At 34.5% G+C, this 17,522-nt stretch overlaps 1 protein-coding gene across 15 annotated transcripts in view; it reads left to right on the forward strand.

Moving 5' to 3' along the window:
- LOC145680653 (uncharacterized) overlaps positions 1-17,522 on the forward strand; it is a 197,969-nt gene that overhangs the window by 48,293 nt on the left and 132,154 nt on the right. For 2 of the 15 annotated variants that reach the window (XR_014130655.1, XR_014130654.1), the window contains exon 4: positions 14,792-15,195. The exons of the other annotated variants lie outside the window; for them this stretch is intronic. The gene's annotated coding sequence lies outside the window, so the exon portion shown is untranslated. The remainder of the gene's footprint in view (positions 1-14,791; positions 15,196-17,522) is intronic. 15 annotated transcript variants of the gene reach the window in all.

Below are 17,522 nucleotides of genomic sequence, written 5' to 3' on the forward strand. Positions count from 1 at the left end.
CTCAGATGGACAGGTCATGTAGCGAGAATGAAAGAAAGTAGGAACGCTTTCAAAGTTTTGACTGGAAATCCAATCGGAAAACGTCCATTAGGAAGACCTAGACGCAGATACAAGGACAATGTTAAGATGAATCTCACAGAAATAGGAATACAAAGTAGAAACTGGATTCAGTTGGGTAAGAACAGAAGTCGGTGAAGGGTCTTTATTAACGCGGCATTGAACCTCCGGGTTCTATAGGCCATAGAGTGAGTGAGTTAGTTCTTTTACAGTAAAAAATATTTTGTGAAATATAACGGAAATTCAGAAGGTTTATGTTTTGTCTGTCTGCAGATAGATAAAACAAAGCACAAGTGATACGTATGCCCAGAAAACATCCTGGTGATACAGCTAGTTGATAGAGAAATGAACCCAATAAATTCCTTTAAATTGGAAGCATTTCATATGTTAATGGAATAAAAAAATCACTGGTAGTGATTAGTCTTTGAAAAAGACGAAATTCGTTGGGTTAAGTTCTGAACCTTTTAGCCCCTACTCTACGCTTTCAAATATGTTATTATTCCCCTTGTTTACCTTCATTTTTAATATTCCCGCGCAAACAGTAGCTTACGTGTCTCTTCACTCCTCTCAGTTTCATACCTTCATTCTCACCATCATGGTTAATCCGATTGGGTAGAAAAACATGATTAAGTAAGCTAACTCATCACCATCACAACGCTGAATGCGTATTCCAGACTTTGACCGTTTCCGATTTTAACAGATTCCTCCTGCGTACATTATAAGTCATTACTCAACACCTTGTATATCACATTGTCATTAACAAATTGTATATAATAACTTTCTTTAAGTAATAAGTAAAAACAATTCTTAACAAATCGCCACCAGAAAGCAGAAAGGTGCTAAGCGCCAAACAGCAAATTTCTCAGTAGAGCATAAAAACGAATGAAATACTAATTAATTCTGATTCTTTCATTCTTCTATAGAATTCAGTTTTCATTGCAGACCTTTCATATTGTCTCCTGCAACTTGTCTCCTTTCTGCCAACATTAAACATGAAATGAGAAGTCAGGATATGCACTTAGTTGGAAATCAAAGAGAATGCTCTTAGCACCTTTCTGCTTTCCGGGGGCGAAATGTATTTCTTTGCAAGCTGACAACAGTATTGGTTTAATAGGGCGCCAATTCTTTTACGGTGCGCCGCATTGTTTGCTCTTTTACCGCCCCTTTTCTTTTTTCTTGCTCGTTCAGCGCCCCCTTGCTATCAGCGCCCGGGGCGGCCACCCTGCTCCCCCCTCTTAGCTCGGCTCTGGTCAGGGTATCCAAGAAGGTTCATACCGCTGTGGCGAGAACTGAAATTCGAACAGCAAGTGTTGTCAACCCATGTTTGGATAACGTCTGATGACGTTCCCGTCACCCGTCAGTCAGTTCAGAGTTGTGATACTGTATAGTTCAAATTGAGCAGAAGTGTTGTAGAAACTGCTCGAAAAAGATGCCAAACAGTTTCAGAGGCATCAGTGAGTGAGTGTACTGGAGCATTGATGGAAACTATTCGATTGCATCTGCATAACCTTGGGAAGACATGGAAGCTGAATTTTGACCGAGGAAAACAAACTCTTTAGCGGCCCATATTTGCCCATCATTGCTGTCACACCACAAGAAAGCACAATTCCTGAACAAGATCTTGATATATGATGAGAAATGTGTGTTATACCGAGAAAAAAATATCATAAGTCGTCGCCTGGTCTGTGGCATTTGCCCCCAAACGAAACATTCAGCATAAGGTATTGGACTGTGTTTAGTGGACCAGCATTGCTATTATGCGCTTTGAATTTCAACAGTGGCAAAACCATCACAGCTAGGTGAGCTCGTTCCAGTTGCAAAAGGTTTCAGCTGCACTGCGTCAGAAGCAGCCAGCACTAGTCAACAGGAAAGGAAGGATCCTCCTTCAAGGCAACGCCAAACCTAGACGGCAAAAGCGACCAAGGAAGAGATCATCACATTGGTTGAGAAGTTCTACTTTATCCTTCTTACTTTCCAATCGTTGGTCCATGCGGTTGTAATCTGTTTGGTCACAAATAACCATTTACGTGAGCAACAATTCCGATACCGAGATGATGCCATGCAGGCTTTAGTACACATTTTTGAAGAAAGGAAAAAAAAAAAAAAAAAAAAAAAAAACGGCATTTCTTGAATATGAAATACTTTAGCTTCTGTTTGTCTAAAACTGTGAACCAGTTTGCGATTTAATCTTCAGTGTGAAAGGCAGTATTCTGGTCTACTTGAACTTTCGTTATTCTTTATCGAAGGATTCTTGTAAAGTGGTAGTAACTGATTTAAAACACACACACAAACGCCAAAGCATCTAACAGGTTTCCTGTTCGTTGTATCAGCTATAATTTCCTATCAAATTGACAGGTTCTGATTGTGATTTTCAATTTTGTCTGTGATTGATTTATGTAACCATTCAGTAAGTACATTCCTAATGTTTTCTCATTAGAGTATAGAACTTTGTACTTGCAAACTTAAATAATTGTTGAATAATAAGTAACTGAAAAAAGAAATGAAAGTTCTATATAAAAGTCGTTAATAAATTGAAGATACAAAAATTAAGTTTTAAAGATTCAATATTCTTCTGACTTTATTTCCATTCTTTTTTATTTTAATACTAATTAAATCTGCTTATGTAATTATATATATATATATATATATATATATATATATATATATATATATATATATATGCAGTCTAAGTTTATTACTTAGATGAAAATACTTGAATGCAGTATACCCGATATATTTAGTTACTAGTTATTATATTGAAATATACTGTATATAAATGGTATATGTTTTGTTGCCTGTTGTTAGTAAAAGAATCACATGGATAAAACGTACCCAAGGGCTTTTGTTAAGACTTGTTTAATAGCTGTAATTATCAAGGGCGCACCTTATTGTACAAACTTATTTACTCAAATTTGAAAATTTACTATATAAATTTTTAACCTTTTAATTCTGGAATTTAAGTTTTTATTTATTTATTTTTTTACTAATATACAACAATAAATTACTCGTAAACTAAAAAAAATCAAGTTTTTTGTGGATTATTTATTTGAATATTTACAGGAGCATATATTTGTTTGTTATCTTTTTGTAATGATGATGATATGATCAACACGTGAAATTTTTCCTAGTTACCAAAAAGAAACTCATTAGGTTGTCATGTTCTGTTACTGTAATTAATATAAATTTGATATGTTAATGGGTAAAAACCATAGCAGTGTGAGTGCATATATTTTGTTTCTGAGATATATATATATATTAAACTTGTCTGATCCCGTAAGAAAAGTGCGATTATAAACAAATGTGTCTGTGGCAAATAACATTATTCTCCTTAGATCTCTTTGTCTTAGGAATTTCCTATATTTACTTTTTACGAACTGGTGTATTTGCCATTTATGAACTTTATCTCATTTTAACCAAAATGTTACTTATACCGGTATGGTTTTATCCATTCATATAAACAATGTATACATATGCAAATGTTTACAAAGTTGTTAAAAATATATATTCCAATAACAAGCAGTAAGTGAAGATTGTTCAGGAAGACCCTCTAGCCATGACTATCTGACACAAAGTACATATTAAGTGTTAAATGTACTTAACTTTTTTTTAATAATCCTTAATAGTCTATGAAGTTGGACACTCAATCGTGTAAATAAGGTTCAGTTTGAATATTTACTAAAAGTAGACTTTGCAGCCATTTCAGCCACTTAAGAGATGTATGCAAATATATTACAGAGAAATAAATAAGTAAATGAAACACACTAACACTTTAATGGTCTTAGTCTCTTTTTAGTTATTACCATTAAACCTATACTGATGTAATTTTACTCCAAAACTCAGGTACTATTCTGTATGATCGCGAGTGTCATATAAATTTTGTGTTACGGAACATCTGCTGAACTTTTCTCAAATAATTCATGGACGCACAAGAAATACGAAATAACATTAATATCACTGCAGAACTTCATATTTAATAAGCAACCTACTGGCCGAGATAAAGATCTGGAAACAGTCATGGAACTTGAAAGCAGCTGGAGGGATTGAGATCAAGTGTTGAATATGGGTGATTGGGGGAAGACGTAGTTGATGGGCATGTGGGTATCATGCTAACATTCTTGAAAGTCACTATGTTAAATTTAGCTCAGTAATTTTAAGTAGGAAAGTGGTGTGTGGCTCCATTTTAGGCTAGCTTTCTTCCTAAAGGCAAATATTAAGTTATCGGCTTACTGTTATTGTTTACAAGATATGGGTCGTTGAAGAGAGAGTAGATATTCCACAATATAAGCACAAAGTAGAGGCGTTTTGATATACGATGCCAGTAATTTCTTACAATTCTTATTGCCACAGGGTATAATATTGCGACCTCGACTATTACTTATATTTCTGCTTCAATATTGTCTCAGGTGGGGTATGTTTGGACATAGTAGTATGTTAATTCTGTATACAGACCTTTTACAATGACTTTGAGTAGATTCTAATTGAGTAAGTTGATGCTGATAGTTATTTCGATGTATATCCTATTTCCTAGACTTCAGTAATCTTTACAGTATGTTAGATTCAGTGCATCCTTATTCATGCCTTACTCTGGGACAGATTTAAAAGAATGGATCTAATATTTTTTGGCTCTAAAATAATGTTGAGTCTGTAAACTTCATCTCTCAAACTGTAACTCAGCTAGCTCAATTACAAAATTCAGAAATGACTTAAGTGACAGTGAAGATTCTTTATAACTGAGTATTGCACTTTTTCGGAGAAATTCCTTATTAGGATAATTTCACAGTATGCGTAAGGTGAAATTATGTAATAAGGAGGTGTTCTAGTGGAAAGTGAGACCCACCAATAATTTTTAGCTACCTTTGAATGTTTCCTTGTTCGTATTCCCTTTGTCCAGTTTAACGTGACAGCATTTATTTTTCGTGGTAATCTCTGCTTATACAGGGTACTCAAAACTCGTCTCTTTAACATAAATTTCTATTTTCTAATAATGTCTTTTGAAATAAATAAATAAATGATCAGTTGATATAAATTGTTGTCTGTCGTAGAGTATACTTTATTACTTTTACATTTACAAAAAAATAAATCTTAATTAATCCATTCATTTCGAATTTACTGGTAATAATATTTCGTAGCATGGGGAATCAAAATTCAGTTGATTGTACTGTGATACTTAACACATTTTAATTGTGCCAAACGTTTATTACTGATACTACATAGTAGAAATGGATTAACAACAATGCGAATTTGATAGTAAATGATGTATAAAGTCATATAAAGGGATTACAGAAGTTTAAAAACAATTTGTGTCGTCTGTAAAACGGAATATAAGAGGAAAATAATAAAACAACAACTTTTTTTTTTTATATATACGGTAAAACAAATGCATTCACAAGAACTGAAATATTAATTTGAAGTGTGAATATTCCTCCACTTTTCTGTGTAGCTGTTAACACTGAATTTGTCCGAATGTGATACCAAGTTTTCAGTTCACATGCCGTAGAATTTTTTTCGACTAGGCACTGTATCATCGGTGCACGGTTGTGATGTTCTTACTTTCAACTCTTAAAGGTAGGAATCTGATACCAATAGGTCTGGAGTGTATGTTAGATGCATTAAAATTTCCCAGTTTTGTGACTGGAGTTTTTGCAACATTATTACAGCAACATGGGGACGCGCATTCTCATGCAGAATGGTGTACTCTTCCAAAAACTTTGTGAGAGTTTCTGACGCAGAGCAGCTCCTAGACAATCCAATGTGGCTCAAAACGTAGCATCGAGGACCGTTTGTTCTTTCCTCCAAAATCAGATAGAATCACATCCTAGCCCTTACAAGACACGGCGAGCAAAACTTTTCCTGTGAACAGGGTTGTCATGAATTTTTGGATGGAGGCAAATTTGAATATATCCACATCATAATACTCAAACTCACTATCGTTCCGAGGGGAAAAGCCATGATTTGTCACCGGTGACAGTGCTGTCATGGAATATGTTTCTGTGCGGGATATGCGCGGCCTTGCAGTAGAGGTTTCATCGAACACACTTACTCGCCCTGCTTTGAACTTCGCATATTAGTTACACATATTGATGAATGTTGTGGACTTGTCACCGAATAATTCACGATAAATTTCAGATGGTTTCTACCGTTTTCACCGTAGAAACCTCTTCACATCTCGCAGCTCCACCGGTATGAACGTCTCGAGCTGAGGTGCTTTTTGAAACAACTGGTGTTCAGCGTCCGCGAAGTGCACAATCCTGCCATCTCGTCAGGAGGTGAAGTAATACGCATACTTGGAAAAAAATTACTAATTTTATATTATCTTATGAAAAGAAAACTGCAACCTATTTGATGTTAGTTTGTACACTCACTGGACAAAAAAATTAGTCACCCTTGTGCAGAAGGAGAGGTGAATCGTAAAGCCTGTACAGATGGCGCAGCAGTCGAGTCACGTGCACAACTGTGCGCGCATTGCTTCTACGGAACCATAAGGCAGCTTCAGTCAGTGAGACAAGTGTGTTGCAAGTGGACAGTGTCCGTCAAAATGGGTAAAATTAACGATGTAACAGAGTGGCAAAAATGGGCAATCGTGTTTGGCCGTGCCCATGGCCATACGGTGAGGGAAGTTGCTGGATTTGTTGGTGTTTCGCAGCGAACTGTTCAACGCGTGTGCAAGCTGTGGTGTCACACACGTGACCACGAAACACGGCGTCAGAATTGTGGTCGGAAAAAGATCATGACCGAAAGGGACCGGAGACGCGTTTCTCGGCTTGTGAATGAAAATCGGTTTCAAACCCGACAGGAATTGCTGCAGACAGTGAATGCAGGTCCATTCCAACCTGTTAGCGAAAGAACATTACGACGGGAACTGCATGCATTGAACATTTGGAGTCGGGCACCTCGCAAGGGGCCATTGCTCACACAGGCACATAAAGCTGCGCGTCTTCAATGGGCCAGAAATCACCAAACGTGGACAGTAGCTGACTGGCGGAAGGTAATGTGATCTGACGAATCACGTTTTTACTTGTATTCCAATGACGCACATCCGTGTTACCTTTACCCATAGTGTCATCATCATTTATTTCTCAGTTTCTTTTAATCAAAAGGACAGAAGCGTAGAACTTAAATTTGAAAAATACAACATAATACAATACAATCTAGTTCTTTGGCGGCGGAACAAATTGACTTAACTGGGCTTAGTGGCAGTCAATCAATCACGATCACTTCGATGTTCGTGGATGGCCACTACAATGCTGGTCCAACGTGGACACAATCTCCGTGAATTTCTAATTCCAGACTATTTGGTGCAAATAGTAGGATGAGATTTTCGTTCTTAGTGTGGAAATGTTGCGTTTGTGTATCAAATTTTGTTTGTTTGTATTAGCGGTAACTAAGCCACGCAGTGCACTTTCTCTTGAGGGATTACATTTTCATATGACACAATCTGCTGCGTCAGTTGGAAAAAAATAATAAAAGAAGATTACTGTGATATCTACAGTATATTATAGGAATTATACCATGAACTTATATGAATCCTTTATCCTTTATAAAATAGTAGACACGGGTAATTACACTTGTTCAGCAGTGAAACTTCAGAACGTTTTCAATTAACAAGTATAACATAATCGTTAAAGAAAGAAAGAAAAAAAAAGACTATAAACATATATCCTTCGTGTTAAGGTAATGAAATCTTTTCACAAATTTTGTAAAAGAATAGGCCAATGGCTTAAGGAGACATATTGTGTTGCAGTACGAAAACAGACGAAATTTAAGACACCTGCAGTGAAAAGTAAGCTAGAATACTTTTTCCCTGTGGAAGAAACACATACCTGTCTCCTTAAAGAAATAATAAGCTATTTAATATATTTATTCCTAATAGCTTTATCATTGTGATATTGAACAATGACTTACATTATTATAAAGCTATTTTCGTGACGTGTAGGTCGTCAGTTATTGAGGAGAATGGACTTGGTATCAAAAGTGTATCTAAAATTTGTAAGTACTTACTCATGGTATAATTACTTACTGACTTACTTTACTTATTGAATTATTTTTCTGATTTTAGAAAGAAAAATATGAAGAAAGCTATGTAAGAACAAACCTAATTATATAATATGAAGAGCATTCCAAACTTGTCGAAAGTTGAAAATTGTTTAATATTTCTGACATTGCCTCACATCAGTATTTTTTTCGTAATTTAAACATTGTATACGGAGAAGTTAACATTAAGTTTTACACAATGTGTACAAAATTTTAAACAGGCAACACTGTAAGAAAATAAATCGTACTCCCTTACATTTGTTACATGTATTAGTAGTGTCATACATGTTGAATGTTCAGTATAATTGGTGTCGATATATTGAGTGAGCTGCAACTTTTAAATTAGTGTTTTGCATCTTAGTCATGGATTTGAAAGCAATAGGGTGACGATTAAGTTTAGTGTAGGATCCTTCAGAAACCGTTGAAATGCTGTAAACTGTCTTTGGCAGTGAAACTTTTGTGGTGGATGATTAAAGGATGAGTATCCCTTAGTCAACAGAACTGATAATAACTTTGAGAAGGTTCGACAAAAAAAGAATGAAATCTATGTACAATCACTGAGAATGATTGCTATGGACCTTAGGATTCACAAAAGTACAGTGTATGAGATTGTGTTTCAGGATTTGAAGAAAAGAAAGATTTGTGCGGGAATTACCAAACAACTAGAAGAACGGGCGAAGTCACAAGGTAATTATTATTCAACATTTTGACAGAAATAAGGTGTTAGATCACCCACAGATTTGGCACAGGCTGACCACATTTTATTCCCCAAAGTCAAAGCTAACCTGAGGGCCAACGTATTGTTTCCATTTTGGAGATCGAAGAATAGATGACGAGGAACCTAAACACATCCAAAAGGAAATTTCTGCAGATGCGGTCAGCTATTGTATAATAATGCACTAAGTGTGCGGACTTAAGAGGATATATATACTGGGGAATTTTACTGATCAGACTAAATTATGTCAAGATTTTTAAAATATATTCTTACTATCCAACTTCATATTGGTGCAAACTAAAATAACCAAATAATTGTATCTACTAAGTTTTAGATTGGTTTAATAAATAGTGTAAACATTTAAGACTTAGTCTTTGATATATATATATATATATATATATATATATATATATATATATAAGAAACATTGGTTGTGGTAGACAGAGTTGAAAATTAGATTCACAGCACAAAGATAATAGCTATGCTAAATAAAATTCGTTATAACATGATAAATGTGTGGTGTTTGATAAGTTTCTAACAGTGATTTGAAATTGAGAATATATATATATATATATATATATATATATATATATATATATATATATATATATATATATATATATATATATATATATATACACGTAAATTAAAGATGCAAATAATAGTAGCTGGTAGAATCTAGTTATGCGAACTAAAATTCTAGTTACAAACTCAGAGGTAGAACACTATCTAGAAAGAGTCTAACTACAACATTTTTGAAACCTTTTAAGTTTTAAAACAAATTTTGCACACATTGTAACTGGATTAATAATATTGGAATTAATATAATTTTTATGGCATCCAATTTATTCAAGAGCAAATATAGTAATTTCAGGAAAACAGATTGTATTTTTATAATTACTTTTGCCAGAGAGAGGCTGAGCTTGAATATTTAATATTATCACTGTACCTTAAATTTTACACTAATTTCTAACGACACAAATAGGTTATCGATATGAATAAATACTATAATGCTAAATGTTAAATTTCTTCCGAAATCGTCAAGTTTTCAAAAACAGTTTCAGCACTGGTATTCATAAAGAAAGAATAAAATATATGCGATACAATGGTGGCATTACATAACAATGTAGAAAGTATAATAACATATTTCGAACTAAAAATAAAGCAGGGTGGAAAAAAATAATGATTTTTTTTTAAAAAAAAATCATTTTTGTTGATTTTTTTTGATTTAAGTCAATTTTTTTAAATTTAAATCAAATCTTTCTCCTGGTATAATACAAGTCGCGAACTGAAGAAAAAGCATTAGGAATTAGTATTAAATGCTAATTATTCCATTTAAATGAAAGTATTGGGGTTGAACTTTGAATTATCCCCAATCGTTAACCTATATCAATCCCAAACAATGTTTCTTAACCCTTTTAAATTATGGCTCTTTTTAAAGGTAAATTAGACTTTCAGTCAAGCAGCTACATCATCATCTCTATTTATCCTAGGATCATGGTACATACATCACTCTCTTTAGAATAGAACAGCTTTTGAAACGGTAACATTCACATTTCCCTATCATGTCCTTGAAGCGGGAAATTTTCAGAGGAATCGGCTTTTACATTTTTTTTAAAAAAATGATCCCCTCTGGATTCCCCTGTGCTAACGCACAGATCTCAAAATCAACTGGGAAGTACTAAGTGGTGTACTAAATGTGTGTACAAAATTTCAAGCTTCTACCTTGAGCAGTAAGGGTGAGGAAACTATTTAACAATGAGCTAAGAACATTCCCACAATGCCCCAGATGACCCGGACGTAATATAAAAATTTCCTCAAACATCCCTATTTATCCTAGGATCATGATTTGTACATTATTGTCTTCAGAATAAAACAAATTTTCAAACGGTATCCTTCAAATGTCTCCATCATGTATCAGGGGCGGGAAAATCACGAAAAAAGGAATTTTCTGTTTAAATATATATATACATTGGCGGATCCAGGATATGATCAAGGGAGGGGCTAAACCATAGTTTGCCGTTTTATCCAGTGTAAAGCGGGATGGAAGCTCATTTTATCCAGTGTAAACCTGAGCGTCAAGGGGGGGGGGCTATAGCCCCTATAGCCCTCCCCTTGGATCCGCCACTGTATATATATATATATATATATATATATATATATATATATATATATATATATATATATATATATATATATATATTACCTCTGTGGACCCCTCCCCCTGTTTTAAGGCAGAGATCTGAAACAAATCTGAAAAACACTGAGGGGTACACTGAGTAAATGTGCAAAATTTCAATCTTGTAGGTACAAAAATAAGCCCGCGAAAAATAATATTCACCAAATACCCCAGATTCCCGTATAAAACAGGATCTCAGGTAACAGTTTTTTCCTGAGACATCCCTATTTAACCTAGAAACATAGTACGTACATCATTTTCTTCAGAATAGAACAGCCTTTCAAACAGTACCATTCATATGTCTCCATCTGAGGCGGGACAATCACGAAAAAAGCTTTTTTTGTTAAAAACATTTTTGCCACTCTGGACCGCGCTGTTTCCACATAGAGATCTGAAAAATATTAAGGGCTGCACTGAACAAATGTGCAAAATTTCAGTCTTCTGAATGCAAAATGTAACCCGCCAAAAAAAAAATAATAATAATACGCATAACAAAAAATATCTTTTTAAATTTATGACGTCATCACACACTGCCTCAACGCAGAAAGGCGTAAAAGCATATGTAACGTGTTCTAAGATACCTCCAGTCTTGAAGAAAACGAAGTAAAATGCCTTATTGGTACTTTTTTAATCGAATAATGAAGATTCTACCCTATCATCTAAAAATAGGTGATATAATTTAAAAGGTTAAGCATTAAGGAAAAAGTACAGCAACATTTATCAAAATGACACTTTTTTCACAAAAGTTACTGAAATTTGGCAAGGGCCTACTAGCTCAGAACTCAGAACTAGCTTGCAGCATGAAATGCATAAATTTCGCCTAAAATTATAAAATTAACAAAAAAAAAAAAAAAGAGGGGTTAGGACCCCTCTAAATACGCCCTATTATCTGGGAACAGACAGACAGACAGGCACAAAAAATAATTTTCGTCTTAAATGTCGATGGTGATTTCCCCGTTGGATAGTTAAGGATTTTAAAACCTAAACTCAATGTTACGAAAAGAAGAAAGCAGGATTGCTCCGTTACCTGTTCAAAACGGGATTTTCCCTAATCATTCTCTGCATGACACTTTTCATACTATACTGTACATTTGAGTCTCATTGTATTATGATTATTAACTTCCATAATAACGGAACAGAACAGAAACGGGATTTTACTTATTTTCACTTTAAATTAATTTATTTCGGAATTCGATTTAAATCAGGGGTGCCCACAAAGGGGGACTATGACGCAAACTGGGTCATTGAAATGTTTGGGGAGGGGGGTTAAAAATCTATATAAATATGTTTGATGAGGTGTAAAAATTAATCGAAAAGATTTTTTTTTTTCATGGAAGAACATCTACGGATAGACAATTGAAAGGGGGTGGGCACCACTGTTTAAATCAACAATTTTTATTTAAAAAATCAAGTGATTTAAATCAATCCACCCCGAAATAAAGCATATGTCTGCATAATCTTAAGTATTGTGGTTCGTCTGTATTAACATACTTGAACAATTTTAAAGTGTTCCTGCAGGAAATTGAATAATTAATTCAATTTTAAGAAGGATGATAAGCCTCTTCATCAACATTAAGCCGTGTACGTATAGTATACTCCTATCGAAAACTAAACCGTGCATAGAAACTCTCATATGTTAATCCTTAAATTGCTCATTAAATTATATATTCACATAAAAAATTAATTTCCTTTTGTAATTTTACAGGTTAATACATCACAAAAAAATGACAGTTGCATAACACGCAACAATCTAGAGTGAAATTCAAAACTATAGTTTTTTTACGTATTTCATTTTTGGTATCAATTTTCAGTAATTAAAAATAGTGGATTCAATATTTACAGCTTTAAACAAAATCAACATAAAATGGGAAGAGCATATGTTAGTCTGTTACAGTTATCACTTCTACTTCTTCGGTAGCAAGATACCAATTTATTACATTACCACTAAGTGCTCAATTCACTTGTAACAATAATACAATACAGCTGGTATTACACAGTAGATGTAGACAATTTCATTCAGATACCGTAATGCCAATTATAAAAAGGGTGGAAACGGACAAACGCCTTGGGAACTTGGTTACATCACGTGTCCTTGCGTCACACCTGGCGGCAAACGTTCTAATATTACTCCTAAAAGGCGAGGAATAAGAAGAAATATTAAAGCTAGAATTCGGGAAAAATTTGCACCAAAACGTCAAGTAACGTATGTAATTAAAAGAACGGTAAGTGTCTTTGTATTGTTATGTAGTGGGGAAATTTCCTCCAAGTTACTACTATATGGAAGTTAATATAAAATATATTGAAAATTTATCTTTTACGTGAGGAGGCCGAACGCCCTGTGGGTAAATAGGAAAGAGGGGAATTAAAAATTGGAACTTCAGTTCTAATAAAGAAAACGCGTTCTTACGGAGTTGTGTGCAGGCGAAAACACGACAGGTCGTTTTTAAAACGCCCTAACTGAAAATCTAGCCCAAGAGGTTCGAGAATTTACAAACAAACTAGTACATATTTTGTCTTCACTAGTTCATAAAATTACCATCGAAATAATTTTATATCAGGCAATAACTTGTATCGGCTTGGCATGACTTAAAATATATATATATATATAATAGTAATATATTATTTTCTGCTTTCAAGCGCTTTATTATTATCGTCTGCTTTTTAGCATTTTTATATTTTAGGCTTTTAGTACCTCTTTTGAAGTTACTCATATTTTAAAAAAAAAATATTTATAGTTCCTCATATATCCTCAGCCGGGTCACTTACTTCTAGTCTCTAAGACGCTTCGAGAACTAGTTTTTCACACTTTTCTAATCTTACTATTTTTAAAGAGGAAGTTTTCAGTTTGTGTTTATTAGAATATTTCATTGTATGTATGTGACATAGTTTTATAAAAATCGTTTGTGTCATGAGTTTGAAGACTGAAAAATCGTGTGTGTCGTAAGTTTGATGACTGAAAAACAATGTTGAGAAACAAATACTGTATATATTCAGTTGTACATGTGTCGTGTTCTTCTACAACTTGTTGTGATTTGTGTAGTAGGTACATGATTCCATCCTCCTAGAACTTGACATCTTGCCGGATGATGAAATTCAAGTTTGTTTTCACGGGCTTCTTAGCAGTTGATTTTTTTTTTTTTTTTTTTTTTTTTCAATACGAAAATTTTGTAGACAACAGGAACTCTAATACACGACGCCCTTTCAACCCGACAAGATGCACACTCATCACCTTGCGATGGAATAATCGCAGTTTCTTTCCTTTTCCATGTTTCCGCAAAATATTTTGTATGCCATCTATTTTTCGTGTTTTGTTTAAACGTTTGCTTTGAGTTTGAACAGAGCTACATGTAAATTTCACTTCAACCCATTTAAGCTGCACAAATCCACATACAACTCGCAGCGAGCCGCGCGTTGAATATCTTTCAAGCATTGTTTTCTGTGCCTCAGTTTTCGTAGGTTGTAGCAGTGCGAATTTCTTATCTTTGTATAATCGTAACAGTCCCTATATACGTGAATGTGTACATATATATGTGTGTAAGCATAATTTCAGATTTAATTGTACAAACCATGTAGTAAATGCAGATTTGTGAATGCAGTGTTAATCACAATTTCCTCTAGCTCAAAATATGAATGAGTTTGTAAACTTGAATAGACAAAAGCAAATAATGAGCATTTGACTAGTCAGAAATTTATGTACCCTGTAACTATTTTTATTCCTGTATTGGCTATTTCCCGTAACTTTTGGACTTAGATATGAAAATAGAGTCACACATCTTGGGAGAACATAGTTTCCTTATTTTATTTTCCAGTTCAATTGGAGAACTCACCCTAACTGATGATAATCGTAAGGATTACACAACTGGTGCAGAAGGCCAAAAAATCCGCCATATTTGTTCTTGGTGTTCGAAAGATTTTCCTAGTGCTTCAAAACTTCAGCGACACTCTAGAGTACATACTGGAGAAAAACCATTCACCTGTCGTTTGTGTTCGAGAAGTTTTACTCAGAGATGTACTTTGAAAAGGCATCTGAAGGTTCATTTGGTCAATATGTACATTTGTGACGTGTGCGGTCGAGGTTTCGATGATGCAGAAAAATTCCATAGACATGGTCTAATTCACGTGGGGAACACTGTAACAGATGCGCAGTGAGTCCCAAGTATTGGTCGCTGGATAGAAGTACATTAATGGAAAGAAACGCTATACCTATATAAAGGTAAGATGCGTGCATGTGCATGAACATAGATGACGCTATGTAGCTTTAAAACATAGTCCAAGTTTGAAAAGTACTTAGCGTGTGTGTTTGTAGAATGTAGCTAAATAGCATGAAAATAAAAAGCATTTATAGTTTTCGTTAAGTGTTCATTTAAGAGTATGCCACAAAGAAGATAAATGTAACTGCAAACGTTTTGATTATTGATTAGGGTTTTGTTAATTGATTGGAGTTTCATGCCCATTTTCGTATTTGTCATACTGTTTTAAATCAAGGTGATTACAATTGATGTTCAGTATTCCAACATTAAAAGAAAGGCAGACAAAGAAGAAAAAAAATCAAATAAATAATCCAATGTTAATAAAGACTGATTAAAAAAAAAAAGCCCAAGACATGATAAGTCACAATGTAGTCTGGCGAACTGTTGCAAGAAATTTTAAGGCCGAAGTAAGGAAGCGGAAAGAAATAAAGAAAAAGTGGAGTGCAAGGTATAGAATGTGAAATTATTATTATTAATATTTTGCTGAAAGTATTTTAATTTTTATGGAAGTGTTTCTTGCAAACTCCAGTCATGCAGTTGGGAGGGCAAATGTCGTTGATATATTACTAAATGATGTGAAGTTCATAACAAGAATTTTTTGAAGTTTATTTTCGTCTGCTTCTGTAGCTTTTATCAAGCTTATTTATTGAACAGAATGGACGAAAGTTCAGAGGTGAAAAGTTAAATATGAAATCTTCCGAACTGATGAAAATGTGTTTTTACAATGTTAGTTTGTATAACTTGTTTTGTACGCGTAAAGAGGAATATATAATGCAAACCTTATTAACTACATCAAGAAGGCAGTTTTGAAGTTAGTTTTCTTATCTTTAGTAGCGTACACTAACCTTTACCTAACTTTTCTCCTATAATTCAGCCTGACGAAAACTGCAAAAGAAGATGAAAATTAGCTCGGAAAAGTATATATATAGGAACTTGATGTAGAGATTAGCAATTTATTAATCGGTTTTACTAGCTTTTACGGAGTAACGAATGGTAATTTTATCATAATGATGAAGGGAACTACGAACTCCGTACATCGAAGGAACTTCAGCAGTGCAAAAAAAATTATAGTTGCGAAAAAAAATTATAGTTATATGAGGTGCGTTCAAGTTCTAACGTCTCCAGTTTTTTTTTAATCGAGCTCCTTCGTGGCTAAGCGGTTAGCGTACGCGCCTTTGGCGTGGGAGACCCGGGTTCGATTCCCATTGGGAGTTCATGTGGTTCAGATTCCACGTTAATCAGTATGTCCACGTCTTATAGCCTCGCTACTGAACGGGACGTTGAACTCAAAATCAATCAATCAATCAATCATTTTTTTTTTTTTTAATTTCAAACTTCTTACTTCTGGAAAGTACCCTTTAGATATGCAGATTTTCGCATATTTTTAGATGCACACTCCCATCTGCCCACAATTTCTGAAAAAGAAAATAAAACTTAAAATTTGACCGCACCTCGTCATAGAAGGTATGCTTCTTCAACTAAGGAAATCGTCGATAAGATGATGCACGTATGATTTGAAAGAGTGTACGTGAATTAAGAAAAGGTTAGTTAGTGAAGACTAGAAATTTATTATATTTTTACGGTGATTTTTAACTTTCTGGTATTTACAAATAATAGTAAAATTCTGTAAGGTTGTCACTTGCTTAATTTGATCGCACATACATCTTGATATATACATTTTTTATATTACCTCATAAATTAACCAACAAATTAGTTTGACATTAACATAAATATCGGAAATATTTGAGATTACCAAAATTGGCAGCATGTGACTACAGGGACTGTGGTTGGGAGTAGGTACCTTCGCCATTCAGTATTGGGAGTTGTGTAATAGGAGCGTTTGTAGAAATGATATCTTTGAGTTCTGCGCCCAACGGTTGTCCCGGGTAGGCTAAAGGAGATAATGATGAGAATGAATGAAGTAAAGAAAGTAAAAGGAATCGGGAGAATCCCGAGAAATCCCACTCACACGGTCTTTGTCCACTACGAAGTCCACTTGGCACAAGCTGGGATCGAACCAGGGAGCCGACGCACCAGAAGTAAACGCTTTACCACTGAGCCACCGCATGTCCGAGATGTTTGTAACTTCATACTTCGTCACATCTGCGAAATTCTCACGTGTGATTTGAACATGCTCTGCGTTGCTGGAAAGTTATGCTTAGACTTGTAACACCCAAATAAAGGAATCACAGTGCTGCACTCTGTCAAGAACTCCGTCAGTGTTTCCTGGATAACACATCGTCCATATCGAGAGTCAACAATGAGACCAGGGGATCAGGATCTCCGGAAC

This window comes from Thermobia domestica, chromosome 3 (genome assembly GCF_964235325.1).
Source record: "Thermobia domestica chromosome 3, izTheDome1.hap1.1, whole genome shotgun sequence".
Classification (NCBI taxonomy): Eukaryota; Metazoa; Arthropoda; class Insecta; order Zygentoma; family Lepismatidae; genus Thermobia; species Thermobia domestica.